Source organism: Pinus tabuliformis, chromosome 9 (genome assembly GCF_031772625.1).
Source record: "Pinus tabuliformis cultivar Carrire ecotype Pingquan chromosome 9, CPIR1, whole genome shotgun sequence".
Classification (NCBI taxonomy): Eukaryota; Viridiplantae; Streptophyta; class Pinopsida; order Pinales; family Pinaceae; genus Pinus; species Pinus tabuliformis.
The window spans coordinates 1,825,932,479-1,825,945,815 of NC_142307.1; the positions used below are offsets into that span (position 1 = coordinate 1,825,932,479).

Sequence of the window (13,337 nt, forward strand, 5' to 3'; positions counted from 1 at the left end):
TTCAAAACTGATTAAAAGCATTCAAGTCTCTAGTATTCACTAATTCTGGACCCTTTGCATGAACGCATAAAGGTCTATACATATGTTGTAGTGCATACAACCACCCTCCAAATTTTTTCCCATGCTTTTTTTGGAGCCTCCCTTCTAAATTACATCATTTCATCCTGCACTGACCAAGGTACTTTTGCTTTGATTAAACCTCACCGTTTGCATCATGGCCCGTGCTTGCTTAAAGCATTTGTTGTTTAACCAACAACCTGATTTCTTGACTTGGTTTCCATCTAGTTCTATTCTTGCCTTTGAGAACTATGCAATTCTTGAGGGAAACTAGCCTTGCCCTCGAGAATTGGTTAGTTCAAGCTGACAGTGAGCCGTGAACCCAGAAATTGTGCAGAAGCCTCTTCCTCATAAGTTTCTTAGTGCATGAGCCAGTGAGTTGCCCAGTCCTTCCCAGAACTATGCAATCTCTCTGGGCAATGCATGGCATCTATTCCTGAAAATAGAAAAAAATAAAAAAGTGAAAAAACATCCCTAGAAAATAGGGATCTATTTTTAGCAGCCCGGAGGAGACACTTGAGTTATTTTGAAAATCGTCGTCAAGTCTTGTTTTCTCCTTGATTTTGGTCCTTTGTGTCATAAACACTAAATTAGCCAAATCTATATAATGAGAGAATTTGGAGCTCTAGAACTCCCAAGGAGATCAAGGAACCTCCGGTGTGATCGTTGTCACTTTTCCAATTAAGTCTTCCTTTTGTAGTCTTTTGTCATTTTTTATCGCTTTTGTTTGTTTATATTGAGAGTGTTGTTTCACTTGTTTTGTTGAACAAATTCTATCATTTTAGCTTGTTTTAGCTTGTAGAAGTGTTGTTTTAAGTTTTTCATTTACTTTCCCGAGTGTCAAATGCATTACCCTGTTTTTGCACTAATGGTCGTCGTTGCGATGAACCCCTCCACATGCTTCGTTTTACTTCAATTTGATTGATTATTGCACTTGTTTCACTTTCATGGATCATCACTCAGTCATATTTGCACTCAACACCTCATCATCGTTCAGATCTGCTCATTTTCATACTCCTCTTTGGAAGATCTGGGCTTCCCTTGCATGCAATGTGAATTCTGGGAGCTCAAGGCATCAAGCTTGGCTTATGGAATTGCGTAGAGGATTCCGTAGCATGGCTCCAACTGCACAACACAGTTCCAGGATCCAGTCTCCAGTCCTTGCCACTAGGACTGCGCAATGTGTAGTCTCTTCTGGACTGTGCTTGGGCTGAACTGTGCATTGCACAGTTCCAGTCAGCAAGTCTCCCCCACCAATTGTTGGGACTATGCAATGCATAGTTCTAGCATGAAGACAGTCACCTCCGTGAACTAGGATTGCGCAATATCTCCTAGAATTAGCCCAATTTGCTACTTTGGTCTTATCTTGAAGTGATTTTGGTTTTAAGCTGATTTTTGCATGCCATGAGTGTCCTTTTTGTCTCCAAATACAACATTTTTTTAGCATATCTCTAGAAAGTACAGTAAACATGGCCTCCAAGGGAGTTGTGTCAAAGGAAACTATCGAGAGTAGTAATGGGGAAGCAGTTGAACGGGTTTCATTTAACTTGCCAGTTTATGTAGACACTCAGTTGTTCATTGAGAAGCGAATAAAGTTGAAAAGCAAGGATACTTTTGCAGAGAAATTCAAGGAAGACTTAGAGGACCAACAGGTTTATATCAATATCTAGTGGTTAGGCTTTTGCAATGCTGCATGTAGGTACCCCACCTTCCCATGTTCGAACATCATCAGTTGGATTATCTCACAAATAGATTCAGAGACTAGAACATTGAGCAGTGCTAATGGCATAGATCTTGCCACATTCAAGGAAGAGAACTATCATTAGATGTATCATTTACCTCAGCTGACAAGGCACATAGACACACTTCTCTATGCCACCCACAACCACATTAGCACAAGAGATATAGTGAAGCTCTGGGTGAAAGAGTCGTCAAATTTTAGACAAACAACCAATCAGGTTTACAAGGCAAAGTCTCTCAGGAATTCCCACTAGTTCTTGATCATCTTTACATGCCGAATATATGGGAAAGAAAACTAAGAGACCTTTCTTGAAGGTTGGGTAGTTTTATTAGACAAGTTGATGAGTGATGGAAGGCTATTCAACTGGTTGGAATTGTTGGCTTATTAGTTGAAATTCCATGTGACAAATACCCGGAATCTGTCCAAGGATGAGAAAGTGAGATTCTATATGTCTGCGTATTTACTTGATGCAATTTGTGTCAAACAATAGTTTCCTGGCATGAGCTGGTCATGGACACCGAAAGAGACTTCTATAAATATTTATTGTAAGTTTCTTTCTGATTACAGCTACTGACGAGTAATGGCAAGGATGATAGACCATTTCATTATCACATTGTACACATTGATCTTTAAGTAGGATCGACCTTGTATGTCCCAAGAAGCGATGGAGTGTTGTGGGGGAAAGTATCCAACTCGTAATGACCCTAACCCACTCTAAGGGTGACAGTTCCTTAGCAACAGCTGAAAGCAAAGCTATCTAAAGTTTCTTCTTTATGACATGCAAGAGATAGAAGGAAGATATCCACTTACCGATATCTTGCGCAAATGGTCGATCCAATCTCCTTTGTTTGCCGCTTGCTCCCAGATCCAAGTCTTTTCACGGGCCCAGCTACACGAGATCCTGCAAATAAGACAAGAAAAGGAAACTACAAGAGGCATGCATTCATAATCGATTCAAGGATTAGCGTAAATCAAAGACGCAAGTAAGACAATACACCATTGAAACACATGCGAATAGAAGAACCTCAAATGCTTTATTAATATATGGAAGTAAGGTTCAGGCGGTGATACAACCATGAGAGGTCCAATCCGGCATCACCTTCCCGACGGAGAGAAATCTCTTCTTCACCTCCCTCAAGCAATCACCCAATGCTCACAACTGTAAACCAACAACAATCCTTTGCACTAAATTCCGGCCTCCAGATCCCATGGGATGAGATCCTTATATAGAGTTTTGGAGTGAAGATAAGTCAGCTTGATGTGTGACTTGTTGTCCTCTTCAACTCCAGTTGTTCTTTAGCTCTTCACTCGGAGTTTCTACCTTCCACTTGGAGTTTTAGAAGCTCTTAACTCATCATTAGGTGAATCTTTTGATCAAGTGTCTTTTTGGAAGCTTCCTGGGCACTGGCACATTGAGAAAAAGATTCCTCCACATGTCAAAGTACGCCCAGCGCAGGTAGCCTTTGTTGCACTTGCTATGCAGCACAGGTACACCATAGAGCTTTTGACATTCAGCGCAGATGCTTAGTGGAGCAGCTGCTTTGATCCAAAACTGACCTGTTTTTGAGTGTTTTTCAGTGGAGAACTGATTTGCAGTGCTGTGGTTTGCTGACCTTGTTCCTCTAAGGGTAATAACAACATGTTTAGGGACTTTGGATCCCTTAGATTATCGACATTTCATGCTCTATGCTGTAAGGCACAAAAATGTCTATAACAGTTGCCCCCTAAAGTATGAGGTCGTTTATCGGGTGAAATGCTTTATTAGGAGGATCCGAAGTTCATTCAATCGTCGGGAGGTGACCTGTAACAAAATACAATACAATACATTATCTTTTCATACTTTCTTTTCATGATCTAGCTGATGCGGGCATTTCCCATGCTCAGCTTTATAAATACATTTGCTGTACATAAACAGACAATCGTCTGATAATAGACTGATAATTCTCTGCTTTCAGTAGGATGATCATATGCTGCACATGTCTATGTTTTTATCTCCTGAATATATATCGCAGCCCGGATGGATGAAACTAGATCCGGGGTCTTCAAGCTTGTCCGATCTTCACTCTAGTACAAGTCGATCCATGTGAGAATTTCTTGAAGTCGAACATGGAAAGACATCGCTTGATTACCAGTCAATAATATAAACTGTTAACAAGTGCGAGAGGAATCACCGATAATGATGATGACCCTCAAGGTACTGCAACACAATTCACGTGGCGTGAATATAGGATCTGACGTCGAACACCACGCAAAGTCTCCCAGTCGAAGGTCATTAATGTATACCTATCGCCGGAAGTGAGAAACTTGCCATTGAGGCATGCAAGCTTCAAAGTACTGAGGGGGTGTCCCTAGATCAACTTCTTGGATAGTGAGCTGATGTCGACAAGAAGTGATCCGTCAAAGGAGGGCCTTAATGAATCCCACATCAGTGACACGGAACGGAGCTAGTGATGATGGTGAAAACGATCGGTGAAATATGATTCAGGGTGGCGGTCATGGAAGGATGAAAGATGATGTATGGTAGTGGATGGGACCCGGTTGACACTTTCTGAATGACATCTCTTGAACATATAACGACACTGATGTGATGGATCGGTAGCATTACCCCATGTATGGATGGTATGGCGAGACCATGGTGAAGGGACCGGTGAATGATAATAACCCAACCCGATATTTACGGAGGCAAAAGTGTCATGTTCAAGAGCGACTTGCTACCATTAAGCTTTGAGGTTCTTCCCAATTTTTCCCCAGTCATTTCTGACCAGTACCTCTTTATTTTTGTCAAGCTTGAGGAGGATAACATATGCTTGTTCTATAACCTGCCCTTCGGGCAAGCCCATCGCTATGTTTAACGAGCTTAACGATAGGGAAACTCGTTCTCGTCTAAAGACAAGTTTGTCGCTATCTAATATTTTTAACGAGCCCAGCGACAAAGACAACTCGGTCCTTTTCATCTTTAGAGAGTCTGAAAAGGGTACATAAAGTGGACTCCAGGGGTCCTTTTTCGTCATCTAATCCCTTAAGTCCGAAAAAGTATAAAACAATACAGAAGGGATGAATGTTCGATATCTTTATCGAGCCGAACTAGACAAGCGCTCGATCTTTTTGTGCAATAATCCCTCAGGTCCAAAAAGATTAAAATCTAGAGGAGGGATAGCTCTTCCGGTCCTTTTAACGAGCTGGAAGGCCAAAACTCGGCAAACTTTTCATATTTTACGAGTCAGTGAAAAGAGCTCAAAGAAGACTCGTCTTTTGAGGAACGAGTGATAAACAGGGATAGCAGCAGATTCCAGGTACAGGTTGGAATTTTCCAATCACGGCAGTATTACAAGGATGGCTAGGTGGGATCACTCTTCGCAGCTGTTCCTCAAAATAGGTAAACAATCAAGTGGATGTGAATGATCGGCCAAATGAAAAGTGGAGGTGACGGTACACAAACACGACCAAGGCTTTTATGGCTGATGAATTTACGGTCTCAAATGGTTATTTACCGGTTCATTTTTTTTTCTGAATGAGCTTGAACTCTGGGGAAAGCCTGCTCACAAGCTTATGTTTATTTTTTAACAAGCATGAATTTCCGCATTAAAACTGCTCGGATCTTGCGTTTATTTTTTAACGAGCATGAACTTTGCCAAAACTGCTCGTTTGATAAGGTCAAATTCATATTTTACCATGACTAGTTTTTCTTTTCCAAAGATAGTACTGTTTTCATCAATTGCTGCAACAAACTTGTTAGAAATGGATAACATGAAGTAAAAATACTAATATTTCACTTTGAACTACGTAAAAGCAATTAAAAGATGTTTTTACCTCGCATTTTACCATTTCATGTGCATTTGGTTTGTTGGAGCTTTAGAGGTGCCTCTTCCTCTCGATTTTTCACCAGCTGATTTCGGGAGATTCTGTGGACGATTTTCAGCGCCGTTTCCACCAGGTAGGAGCTAAACCCTAGCTCTATCTTTTCATGGTCTTATTTCTCAGTTTTATGCTTGTTTTCCTGCCCCCATGAGCCCCTAGGGTTTCTCTAGGGCACTCTGCCATCAGCGCAGGTGCCCTATATCGAAACCTGCGTTGGGGGTTCTCATTTTCAAAGGAAAGTTGTCTCCCAACGCAGGTGAGGCCCTTCCCTACCTGCGTTGGGCGCAAAAAACCTCTTGGTTGCACTATTTTTCATGAGATTTTTGCCATTTTCTTTACTCAGTCAGGGATCTTACTCCTCCTCTTGTTGGTTTTGCAGAGTTTATTGGAGCAGAATGACTCTTACGTGGCGAGAACGAGAGCATGAAGAGGAGGACATGATTGCCCTCCATGATCTTGTTACCGTGAGCGCGTTGCGGAACTGTGGCTTGCTAAAATTCTTCCGCATATCTAGCATGAGGGCACAAATACGTTTACTGCAGTACCTGCTTGATGCTTGGGATCCTGTTAACCAAGTGTTCCAGATTAGGGGCAAGTCCATCCCTTTGACCATAGTGGACATTTACTTCTTGACTGGGTTGTCAAGGCGGGGTGCCCCCATTTCTTTGTTCGGTTCAGCCCGAGGGAGTGATTCCGTGAAAGATTATATCCGTCAGTATTGCAGGGAGGGATCCCAGCCGAGCAGAGACGGCAAGATTTCTATCTGTGATGTTACTGACAGGTCCCTCAGGTCTATTCTGTACACGATTTGTAGGATGGCCGGTAGTGCATCCCCTCATGTTGCCAACAGGTCATATGTGCAGCACGCCCTGGAGTGTCTTCAGCCGAAATTTTTTAACTGGTGTGATGCAGTACTGGTTCAGATGAAAAACCAGTTGACCAAAGTAAAGGACAGGAGACTGAAGAATTTTGGCTTTGGTTCAGTTTTGACTGCCTTCGCTTTGGAGAAGATACCCTTGATGCAACCCCAGTACATTGTCCTCGACTTGCCATCTCCTACTGAGCCACGCATGCAGAGGTGGGTTGACCACATGGCTAGACATGCAGGCCAATCTCGGATTACTTTTACTGATGCCTTCTTTAGGTGGTTCGAGCGGCAGGATATGGCTTTTGCCGAGTATCCATATATTGGCATGGATTTCCGAGGTGATCCGGATTTGGTACTACCGGATGGCGAGCAGTGGGGTGATCTTGGTAGATATTTTGACCTTATCACCGTTTACTGTTTTTATTTATAATGTCCTTGTGCTTTACTCTATCAAGACTCTAATCAAACTCATGTGTGCATGCAGATGTGGGCCCCGTCCGTCCAGCAGTTCGTCCGGGAGTTCCGGCCGCTGCCCCAACAGGGGAGGCTCCAGGGAGGGCTATTCTCCGTGACCTTGACTTGGCCGAGACTCTTGCTGCTGTGCAGGAACAGGTCGAGGGTCTTACCTTCGGGATTCCGGATGTATGGATTGACGAGTTGCCTCTGCGACTGCAGCGACATACTGCTGGTGTTCCTAGACGATGGTCTCGTCTTCTGCGCATGATCGCACAGGCTGTGGCATGTTATCATGAGCATCACTAGGCTAGGGTGCCCCCCAGCCATTTTTGAGTTTTGGGGTCGTATGACCGATTTTGTCTTGGTTACAGAACATTATATGTAAACCGTAAACAGTTATATATATTTTTGATTTTCGGGGTTTATTCCAGTTTTTATGTGATCCATGTATGAAACATCGATGATGCTTCTCTTTTTATCAATTTTGCAAATGTCTATCTAACACATAGTTTGCTAATGAGTCGGTTAATGTGTTTAAGTTTCTGGAAATGTGTTGATATTGGATAAAATCAAACTGTCTTTCCAAGATTTTAACTCTTAGGAACTTGCGATAAATAGCTGGATTTCGGACAGAGTAGGTACCATTGAGCTGTAGTACCACGAGCTGTGAGTCTAGCCTGACGACTAGCCGGCGTATGCCACGTGTGATGGCATCAGAGAGGAGCTCTATCAACGCGCTATACTCAGCGATATTATTTGTTGATTGACCAATACATACCCCCCTGAAACTCATTAACTCGCCGCTTGGGTTAAAAATGGCCCATGCTGCTGAGGATAGGTTCCTCGAACTACGACTCGCTCTGTCAGCATATCCAATCCATGGTTCCAATGGATTTGACATCTGCAATAAGTGTAAAAAGCGGATTACTTAAACCGGAACAAACGCTTTAGCGAAAACAAAAATGTAACAAAAGCATACAGGTTACTATTAGGCATAGTAACATTTAAGGTACAACCCGTTGCGGGGTTGCGCCAGTGGAATTCCGTCATAATCTACCAACTCGTAGGCACCTTTTGCTAACACCCTTTTAACAATATAAGGGCCCATCCATAAGGACTTGAATTTCCCAGCTCCCAATTTATCGAATTCTTGGTCATAAAGCAAGAACAAATCACCTTCCGAGAAGACACGGGGTTTGACATTTTTGTCGAACTGCGCTTTGACTTGCTTCTTATGGGCTTCGTTGGCCAAGGCGGCATCACGACGGGTTTCATCCAACTGGATTAATTCCAAGAAACGAGCTTCTTCTTCTGAGGTTCCGGGGAGGAGATCAATTGCGAGTTTAAGGGACGAAATTTCGCACTGGATTGGTAGGATTGCTTCCAGGCCATACACCAGTTGAAATGGTGTGAACCCAGTGGCATTCCTTACCGATGTTCGGTAGGCCCACAAAGCCGAGTACAGGATCAAATGCCATCTTCTTTTGTGAACCCCCACCATCCTTTGCAGCATGCGCTTCAGGACTTTGTTGATCACTTCAACTTGTCCGTTAGCTTGCGGATAGTACGGAGTAGAGCTGTCGTGAGACAATCCTAGTTTGGCAGTTAATTCAACCATCATGTGATTGTGAAAATGTGATCCATGATCTGTTACTATGGCCTGTGGCACGCCGAATCTAGCGAACACATGATTAAAAAAGAATAGGGCTGTTGTTTCACCAGTGTTATCCAATGTAGGCATCGCCTCAGCCCATTTGGTAAAATAGTCAACTGCGACTATAATATACCCATGCCCCCCGGTCGAGGTGGGGTTACATTGCATGAAATCGATGCCCCACTTGGCGAAAGGCCCCACAGCTATTATGGGCTGTAAAGGAGCGGGGGGTCTTCTGGTTTTGCTATCAAAAATCTGACATGCATGGCAACTTCTAACTGGGGTTATGCAATCTTTGAACATGGTTGGCCAGAAGTATCCTGCTCGTAAGATTCTTTGTGCTGTAGCATATCCAGATTGATGCCCCCCACAGGTGCCTGAATGACATTCATTCAGGGCTTTTTCGGCTTCCTCATGGGTTAGACACCTTCTCAGGACCGTATCGACACCACGACGGTAAAGCGTATCACCGACGATCATGTAGTCTTTTGCTTGGTATCGAATGCATTTTTGTTCTGAGTGAGAGGTGTCTGGCCGAAACTTTTGGGTTTGGAGATAAACTATTATATCTCCATACCACTCATCACTTGCTGATATCAGAAACAAGCTTTCGTCCACGATCGATTCTTTCGACGTTTCATCGTTGGATGATGATGGGAGATCGCATAATAATTCTGCGAAAACTAAAGCTTTCTTTGATTTGGATTTCACAAATTCCAGATCAAACTCTTGAAGGATAGCGATCCACTTTGAATATTTTCCCCCAAGCAACTGTCGCGACAGTATATAATTCATGGGGTTGCAATCTGACAATACGGTGGTCTTCCTAAAGAGGACATAGTGTCGAAATCTTTGTATCGCTTGAACAGCTGCCAATGCTAGCTTTTCAACATGAGAATATTTACTTTCCATATCATTTAAGTTTTTACTTAAATAATATATAGGGTGTTCAATTCCGTCGACTTCTTGAACTAAAACCATCGCAATGGTCGTATCTGCTGCAGCCAGATACAGGTTAAAATCCCTTAGATAGTCTGGGGCGTACATTAATGATGCTTTGACTAGCGCTTCTTTCAAAGCATCAAAGGAAGCTTGTGCAACCTGGTCCCAGACGAAAGGTACATCCTTTTTCAGGAGACGGGTATAACCTTTAGCAAGTTCTGCGTAATTTGGAATGAACCTCCTCAGAAAGTTTGCTTTCCCTTGGAGTTTCTGAATCTGAAGCAAGTTCGAAGGTGGAGGCAAATTAATGATTGCCTGCACCTTGCAAGGGTCGAGACGAATCCCATCCTTGGAGACTATAAAGCCAAGTAAACGACCAGAACCGACGCAAAACACACATTTGTGCGGATTGAGTCTTATCTTGTAGTGTCGGCAACGTAGAAATATCGCTCTTAAATGATGCGGATGATCAGTCCGCTTTTGCGAATGAGCCGGAAGATCGTCGAGATAAGGTTGAACGATGTTCTTGATGTCATGGAAAGCATAATTCATTGCTCTCTGAAACGTCGCCCCTGCGTTCTTTAAACCAAAGGGTAATTTTCGATAAGCGAATGTGCCCCACGGACAAATAAATGCAGTCTTTGACTGGTCCTGTGGGCGGATATTAATTTGATTATACCCAGAAAATCCGTCCATAAACGAAAAGATTTCACATCCGGCGCATTCATCAATTATCTGGTCGATGAAGGGTGTAGGGTAGTTGTCCTTTGGACAGGCTTGATTTACATCCCTATAATCGACGCACACTCGTATTGTTCCTTGTTTTTTCATAACAGGGACAATATTCGATACCCAATCGGTTAGAGGAACCGGGTAGATGAAACCAGCATGGAGAAGCTTCTCAACTTCTGCTTTAATGGCAGCGGCTTTCTTGGGGTGTACCTGCCGAAGCCGTTGTCTTACTGGTTTGACATCAGGATACATCTTAATTTCATGTTCAATGATACTCGAGTCAATGCCTGGCATTTCATCATATGACCAAGCAAAGACATCTCTAAATTCGCGGAAAAGAGCTTTATATATTTCTTGTTCTGAAGGGGAACAACCTTTGCTGACATAAATATTCTCTACAATGTCTGTTTTGGTCGAGATATTTATGGCTATAGTCTCTTCTATATTGGATAGGTTTCTCTCGGAATCCACCGTATTTACAGTATTTGTTAGGAATTCAAATACTGAAGGGTGATACAGGTCGCCTTGAGTATCTTCCTTTGGAAGGGAACGATGGTGGTTATCATCCCATGGTGCCCCTTCAATCATCATTGATTGTAGGATTCCTTCGTCACTTGCATGCACTCGTGACCAAGGATCCAAAGGGGTTCCACATTCTCCTGACCTATCTACCCAAATGCTTGACGAGCGTTGATTTGGGCTCGCCTCCCATTCCTGAAACATTGATTGCTACAATATTTCGATTGGGCTCGGGTGCAAAACCCTTGCTCAATCCATGATGACTTTATCTTTTGCGACCTTCGTGGAAGATATCATATTGCAGGTGGCCACCAATGGTACACTTGCTATGTACATATGAGTTGGCAGCGAGAAAGTCCCCATCATTGTGGGGTCTTTCAACAGGCCTACTCCTATATCTTTAATTGAATGGTCGCTTTCATGGACCATGGGAATGCTTCCCGTAACTTGTGAACCATTAAGGAGGAAGTTCTGTTGGTCGACGACCGTAATCCCTCCTTCAAACGGGAATGCGATCTTCCTAAAATAAGTCAACACGACAGCTGCCATGGCATAAATCCATGGTCTTCCCAGAAGGATGTTGTAATCCAGATTCCCATCTATGACTTCAACATCGATTTCTACTGTTTTTACACCTAGTTCAACTTTTAAGTTACTTAGGATACCGTAGGGGGTATATGTCCTACCATCGAAAGCCTTTAGTGTTGTCGAAGATCTTGAAAAGGTTGGTGACCCTAGCGTTTTCCAGCAGCTCATCGACATAATACATGTCGATTCCCCCTCGTCAATAATTGTTCTGTGAACAGTTTTGTTGAGGGCCTTCACTTGGATAAGGAAAGCTAGTTGAGCTGGTAACTGAGGGTCATACCCTTTGTGATCAAAGGACACAAGATTGGAATCCTTAGGATCAACCCCCCTTATTGCCGATAACAATGCCTGCCTTTGGGATGGACAATTTTGTAGTACTTCTAGAGTCGACATAGCGGATGGCGATTGAGCCAAATCTTCTACTATGTTATAATGCTACGCCGCTCTGGCACGAGGATTAAAAGTCGACTTGTGTACTACACCCTTAGGTGGTTTTATCGTTAATTCTGGCATTATGGGTGGGACAACTTCTGTCGAAGTTGTTGTCGAACTACTAGGTTGATCTTTACCTTTTTCGTTTGACAGTTGTGGATTCCCATAATCTTAGTTCCTTGTCGAAATCAAAGCATCATTTTGCTGCTTAGAGATTGACAACATCAGCACTTGCGACGGGGAAGCATTTCCACTATCAACCATATTTTGACTTGGATTGGGAAATGGATCAGTCAACACAGCTGGGTTCTTTGGACTTTTAAAGAATCTCTTGAGCTCAGCTTTGTATGGACAATCTGATGTCTTGTGATCTTCGTCACATATCATACAGGGCCATTTCTTTTTCCCTTTCTCAGGAGAGTTCGAAGAAGTTCTTTCAGGCGACGGATCATCCTGTTGCTTCTTCTTCCCTTTGTTTTGCTTCTTCTTGCTTCCTGGTTGATTGGTTTCTTTGCCTTTATCTGCTGATATGGCATTTACTTCCGAAGCAAGAATCTCTTCATGGGCATTTCGATCTGAAGTCTTACGGGCTTTCTGAGGTGAAGCCTTTTTCGACTTCGCGCTTGCAGTGCCAATCACTCCATCTCCGGCATGAGAGTCAATATTCGATTTAGGAGGGGGAGGAATTGAAAATTCAGGTCTGGGGGCATCAGGTATTTTGTCGTAGAGCGTGCCAGACTGAGTATATACCAAGTCTAAATATTGAGCACGAGCAATGACTTGCTCCTCTGTTACGACTCCCCCTTTGGCCACATCTTTCGTTATAGCTGGAAGTAATGACTTTATAAACCATTCGGCTAATAGCTGATCAGGAACGTATGTTTTCACCATCCTACGACGGCGACGCCACTCATGTATATGATCTGATATGTGAGTAGCTGTCGTTTGTTTGAAGTTGGTTAGTATCTCGGTTCCTGTTTCATACCTGATAGGTAATTGAAAATGGGTTAAGAAAGTCGTGGCTAAGGAGCTGAAATTGTCGAAAGAGGCTCTCGGCAATTCTATATACCATTTAGCCGCCGGACCTGTCAATGTCCTCTGGAAGAGGCGAAGTCTTATCGAATCATCGTTCAGAGTGTTCGATGAACACCATAGATGAAAGGTCATGACGTGATTCAATGGGTCTTCGCCCGGATTTCCATTGAATTTAGGAATGTCGGAGGGAAGTTTGTGAGGAATCGCTGGCCACCAAGGGGCATAAGCAATCAGATCGTTCGTCAACCGATGTAAATCGGGTAACTCTAGAGTTGCCACGAATGGAAGCTATTGACTCAGATTAGGCGAAGCGTACCCAGGATACGAAGGGATCGCCTGAGCAGTTGGTCTTTGCATACCGGCATAATGTATTTGATGCTGGTATGATTGATACGGTTGGTGGACTACCCCACTATAAAGTGGTTGGTTTTGACCGTATTGTAGGTACGGTTGTC

At 43.2% G+C, this 13,337-nt stretch overlaps 1 pseudogene; it reads left to right on the plus strand.

Annotated features, from left to right (window-relative positions):
- The first annotated feature begins 1,526 nt into the window (after nucleotides 1-1,526).
- Nucleotides 1,527-13,337, plus strand: part of LOC149156094 (protein BPS1, chloroplastic-like) — a 146,199-nt pseudogene continuing 134,388 nt past the window's right edge.